Here is a 6,216-nt window from a genome sequence, read left to right as displayed (position 1 = left end):
ATTTTAAATCAAAATCTTATTTATTTGCTCTTAAGATTTATTTACAAACAGGGTTAAGTAATAACACTGTCTGGTCCTTAAGTGAAATGCTGGAGTATCCGAGAAAACTTCTGAGTTCATAGACCAGCTACTTCAGCCAAGATGGCTCAGATGGCTGGAGGCTGCCTGGACGAGCTTACCTGACCTGGAACATCTGGGGCCTACTTTTTTGTTAGGGCAGTCTCTTACTAGGGAAGGTCTCTGTGAAACCTTCCTTAGGATTCCTTCCTTTTCACGTGGCCTCCCCATGTGATATCTCCATGAGTCCCCAAGCTGGAATAAATAAAGTCTGGCCATCCCGCTTCCAAGAGAAAAAGCTTTGCAGCTCTTCTGACTTTGTTGTTGTTGGATTTTGTTTTGAACCCAGGGAGCAGAGCATGTTTGGCAAACGGCCTGCCAATGCGCTACATTGGTGGTCTTAGATCATCTTAATGTCTAGTTCTTACTGAGATAAAAGGTTAGTCTGTGTTCTGCCTGCTTCTCACTCTCAGCACACTTGACAGTGTGAACCAGGTAAGTCTTTGGTGTTTGTAACTGTGAACCAAGTGGCAACATCCCGAATTCTATCTGTTAGCATCACCAAGGTTGCTATAGCAGCTCTCCCCGAAGCATTCCCTTTGTTGCCAAACATTGTAAACATTCTCAGGGCAGGGTGGGGGATCCCTCCTTGGTTGAGAACCACTGGGTCAAAGCAAGTAACAGACCCAGCCCAGATTCAAGGGAGAGAAGTTGCACGGGGCTGGATCCCAAGAACAATGATACCCTGGAGCCCAGTGAAGCTCAGTCTTCACAGCGCTGTATCTTCCTGTCTGAGGACTCCCGCTCCTGACCTTTTCCCACAGGATGAACTGCCTCTGCTTCGGAACCCCCTTTTGAAGCTCCCGTCTGAACGTCCCCGTTTGTCACTGACAGTGCTCTACAGCAGTCATGCTCTCTATTTTCGGCTCCCTTGTCTGTGTCATCCTGGTGACCTGTCACGTCTTTCCACCATGCGTGCCACCGAGCTGTTCCCAGTGTGCATATCATAGCGCATGACGAGGTCTGGAGTCAGATAAGACCGATCAGCAGCCTCTGCTCCCTACCCACATACACGCCATCTCCCTAAAAGACTCTCTCCTTATCACCCCTTCTTTCCTCCCCTTTAACTGTTTTCCCCCATAAGATTCAGTTTATGGGCCTCCTCTTCCAGGAAACTCTCCAGGAAGGTCGCTCTCCTGTTTGATACAACAGTTTCTGGAGAGAGGAGGCCATTTCAGCTCATCTTCATTTTCCCACGGCCGTGTCTATCGCATGGAAGAACAATGGAGAGACGTCCCAAAGCAGAGTTTAAAACTTGACTGACGGGAGGCCAGTAAGAACGGGAGTGAGTCACGAGATGATCTAGACTCTAGATTCTGGAGGAAGCGCCTCGGGGAGGGGTTGACTAGCTGACAGGCTGCAGCCTGGAGTTCAGTGAGACTTGGGTAGTGGAGGAGTTCCGTGTGAGTGTGCGTGCGTGCGTGCGTGCGTGCGTGTGTGTGTGTGTGTGTGTGTGTGTGTGTGTGTGTAAGAGAGAAAGAAGACCAGGAGTCTGTGAGGAGGAAGAGAGCATAGTGAAAAGTTACCTACCAGACAGGTAGAAAAAAAGTCACTATTAGGCTTGTCAAGTCAAGGTGAGGGCACCCTTTTACCTAACGTGTTCTGTGCCCTGGGTCCTCGCTTCAGAATGATGAGAGGCAACGCCTCTAGAGGAGGTTTTGTGTAGAAAGATGACTGGCATTGACCTCTGTTCTCGGGACTATCTGCCTCCATATTCGGAGGACTGTGGGAGGAGGGAAACAGCTGGGGTGGTCAGGAAGCTAATGGAGCCTAGAAGATGGCAGCCTTTCTTGGCAAACGGATTGGAAGGGAGAGAAGTCGTGGACAACGGGATGGCTCCAGAAGTAAGAGCAACAAAGGGAGGGATATTTTCTGACTGAGAGCAGCTTCTTGGGGAAGGAAATTAAACGTTTAGTATCGCTATGCTAAGTTTGAGACTCTTCCTACATATTCAGTTGCTCGTGTTGTAGGCAGTTGAATAGACAAGGATACACTGCAGGGGAGGTATTCAAGCTCGGCACGATGAACATGGAAGTTATTAGCTCCATCACATGAGCTGGAACAGATTTTTGTGATTAAAAAATATAACCAAGTACAATGCATCAATACAATAGAAGTTTAATTTCTCACTATTCAAGAGTCTGAGAAAATTCCAGATCACTGGTAAACTGTGACTGGATTTTTCTCTTTGGAGAGTTGGGGACTAAAGCCTGCTCAACAAAAAATGGTAAGAAAGAGAAATAAAACTGGAGGCTGTATGTAAACAATCCATTCAAGGGATTTTGTTATAAAGGAGATCCAAGAAAATGGGCGGAGCTTGAGGAAGATGTAGGTCTGAGACATTTTTGTTGGTATTTATTTGTTTACAGTTCTGGGGACCTACTTAGGGCCACCCACATGCTAGGTAAGTTCTGTGTTGCCGAACTATAAAATCAATCCTGTGACTGACGTTTAAAGCTTTGTTTGTTTATTTGTTTTAAATAGAAAAAAATAGAATATTCAAAAGTTAATGAAGAGAGAAAAGGATGGGAGGTGAAGGGTGGTGGGAAAATTTTCAAGGGTTGATTTGGAGTATGTACAGGAAATGTCAGACAGAGTGAGAGACTTTAGGAAGAGCTGGATGGCTTATCCACTGAGGCATCCATTCAGGTAGGGCACCTGGCCCACAGGCAGGTAGGGTGCCTGTCTTGAACTGAGGTGTATTCCAGATCATAGAACATTCAGTGTCCCCATTGGGTCAACTCTGAGCACATGGACTGGCTAGACACCCTAGAGAAAAGAAAATACACAAAAGAAGTCCTTTCTTAAAATTGCTTTCAGCACCACCAGATTAAAAATAATACAAAATTTCACTGTGAATTCTACACGTTTCAAAGCATTTACACAGTCTAAACCTCAGCATTGTGCAACATGGGCTATTACCACATACAAGTTGTAGTTCTTAGGTTGGGGGTGCAGATGAACACTCCTGAGTAGGTGATGCCTGTAGTAAGGTCCCCAGCTCTTCCCCTTCCCAGAAAACCAACCAACCAACAAAACAAACAAAAATAAACAAACTAAATCAAACTGGAGTTCTTGCTCAAAAGTAAGAGAGATATACATACAAGACATGTGTCATGCATGTAACCATCTAAGACATAATGCACATTTCTCAGGACCCTGTCATCTATATAGATAATAGTCAATAAAAGCAACAGGAACCAGTCCCTGCGATTTTATTGTTCCCCAGCACCAACACATCTATTATCTTGTTTCATCTTTACAATGACCTATTGAAGGGGCAGTTGATGTAATCTACACTTTACAGCTGAGGAAAAGCATAATTAAGCAATTTTCTCCAGCTCACACAGAGAGTGGAAGAGAGAGACCTTGAAGCTTTGATGATTCCATAGTCCAAGCTTTCAGCATTCCATTGGATTGGCTCCTAGAAATTGCTGTAACCAATGGGAACAAATGAGTAAGACAGACAAGCACCATGCCTCGAGTTTTGTTTGAGACGTTCGAAGACTTCAGGAGGAAATGGCATCCAATGGCACCTGGAGAAGGTGAGGTTTTCACCAAGCAAAGGTGAGAGGATCCCATGAAGATAACTTTTCCTTGATCTCTCTCCTGCTCTCCATTTGGGCACCCACATCAGCTTGACTTTCCTTCCTTTGCCTTCGCATCAATCCTGAAGTTGAGAAACTTGTAAAGAAAGGGGTTTGCTTGGCTCGGTTCGGGAAGCTGAAAGTCCTGGTTCTATCAGATCCATGTATTTGACCTTTGCTGAGGCCTCCCAGCTGATGAGATCAGAACAGGAAATCAAAGAGTGAGAGAGGAAGCCAAAGAGACTAAGGAAGCGCTAGTCTGGTTTTATCATAACTGCTGTTATGGGAGCTGACTATAAGGTCCCATGAGAACAATTCTGCAAAGGACAGTGTCCTCAGTGAGCCAATCCCCCCGACACTAGGCCTTACCTCTTAAGAATTCCACCACCTCTGTTGCTATAATGAGGACGAAGCCTCCATCACACGGACCCTAGTGGGGTACAAGCAAACCATATTTAAACCTAGGCAACCTCCAAAAAAGATGTTTGGTGTTTCAGGATAGACTCACAGAGTGGAATGGTGACTGACTTTCTTGCATGCTGATTTTTTCTCTAGATTCCTAGAATGGACATAAAATTCTACTGGTCTCCAGCGAAGTGAATGGAAGGATTTATCACTTGCACACGTGCTTTAATGAATGACAGACATCCAGAACAGTGTATAATCAGCAAGTACCTTTGTCCAGTGAACATCTCTGTCTGTTCGACATCCAGACTAAGAACTACAACCTCCCAGTAGCTCTTTCTTGCTGCTTTCTGGTTTGCTCTGTGAATTGAAGCCAGGGTCTTGTGCACGCGAAGCAAGTGCTCTGCCACCGAGTTAGGTTGCTAGTCATGTTGTGCCGTGCCCTAATCGAAACTACCAGCCTTTGTCAGGTTAGTAACCAACTTCTCGAAAGAAAGATTAGTTTCTCTGCTTTTGAACTTCATACAAGCAGAAGCCTGCATTCTGGTCCTGTCTATATCTGGACTCTTTGTTTAGTATACTATTCATGAGTTTCATCTGTATTCCAGATACAACTGGGGGTTTTCATTATTACTCAGATATTTCTTTGCCCTAAAAAAAAAATCTTCATTTTAAGCCAGGTTCAGTGGTGCACACCTTTAATCTCAGCACTCAAGAAGCAGAGACAGGTGGACCTCTTAGAGTCCAAGGCCAGCCTTGTCTAACATATCAAGATCCAGGTCCCCTAGACCTACATAGTGAGACCTTATCTCAATGAAAAACAACAAAAATCGAGCATAATACACTGTCTTTTAAACAATAATCTCACTATGCATGTTGTGTTTTTTTCTATTGTTGTTTACTTTGGGCATTGGGTAGGAAATCCAGGGCCTCATCCATACTACAGCAAGCATTACCACCAAGTGGTGACACCATAGGCCTGTTTTACTGTTGATGCTGATGTGTGCTTAGATAATTCCCAATTTGAGGAAATTAATAATAGTGTTATATGAACAAACTTTCTCCTCCCCTTCTCCTTTTTCTTATTAGGATTTTTCTGTGTAATCTAATCTCTCTTGGAACTTTTGAAGCTTCTTCCGTGGAATCTCACTGATGTTCGAGTCATGTGCCACCATGTCTAGCAACACGAACATTGTTGACCATGCTTTATGAAAATACATTTATTTTCTTCTGGGTATACACCCATGCATATGTTTAAAGATATGCAAGGCATTACATCATTTTTCCTCCTTTAGTGAATTTATGTCCTAGCACCACTGTCGTCTTTCAGCACCATCTCACACATAGAGATGAGGTTAGTGCATCAAAGCAGCCACTGATTGGTCATCTTGGTTATCGTGGAGCTTCTCATAAGGGCACTGAAACCTTCAGCGACACGGTTCCCAGGGTACACTGTTGAGACGAAGATCAGTTACTACACATAGGCAATCTAAAGATCGAGTGAAACTATATCCACAGACTTCCTGGGTAGCACTGCCCCAAAGTTGCAAACACAACCAATTTCTGTTGCTCCTCAGTAATTCCAGCTACGAAGACGGTCGTTCTTGGCCAAGAGGACTTCGCTTGTTAGTAGGCAGACAATAATATTGGTTTGACTGGCTTGATTTTTGATGCTATGCAGAGTGTTGTATTACTCTTTTAAAGACTCTGTGTGTGTGTGTGTGTGTGTATGTTTGTGTGTTACCATGCATGTGTGTGTGTGTTAGTCCCCATTTGGGCCAGAAGAACCTGGAGCAAGAGATACAGGTGGTTGTGAGCTACCAAATGTGAGCACTGAGAACTGAACTCAGGTGTTCGGGAAGAGCAACAAGAGCTGTGTCTTTGGCCCCCCAAGGTCTTACACTATATAACCCAGGCTGGCCTCAAGCTTGTGAAAGTCTCACTTTGGCCTCCTGGGTGCTAGGATCACAGCATACACCTATTCCTTTTCATAGGACACACTTTTGTACGATGTAGCACACTAGTCCTGAGCCACACAAGACTACTGGACTTTTTAAGTGAGGCTGCTATGAGAAACTAGAATTCCACTTGATTTGTTTTTTTTAAA

At 44.3% G+C, this 6,216-nt stretch overlaps 1 long non-coding RNA gene across 2 annotated transcripts; it reads left to right on the top strand.

Annotated features, from left to right (window-relative positions):
- The first annotated feature begins 840 nt into the window (after positions 1-840).
- LOC113457506 lies at positions 841-4,812 on the top strand. Of its 2 annotated transcripts, XR_003378063.1 has the most exons (4): positions 841-1,078; positions 1,229-1,402; positions 3,459-3,662; positions 4,260-4,812. It is a non-coding gene; the product is annotated as an uncharacterized LOC113457506 (long non-coding RNA). The 2 variants fall into 2 exon arrangements; XR_003378062.1 differs by having other exon boundaries at positions 841-1,402.
- The last annotated feature ends 1,404 nt before the right edge of the window (positions 4,813-6,216 follow it).

This window comes from Microtus ochrogaster, linkage group LG1 (genome assembly GCF_000317375.1).
Source record: "Microtus ochrogaster isolate Prairie Vole_2 linkage group LG1, MicOch1.0, whole genome shotgun sequence".
Classification (NCBI taxonomy): domain Eukaryota; kingdom Metazoa; phylum Chordata; class Mammalia; order Rodentia; family Cricetidae; genus Microtus; species Microtus ochrogaster.
The sequence above is the reverse complement of the archived record's forward strand: the minus strand, read 5'-3'. Positions and strand labels throughout refer to the sequence as shown.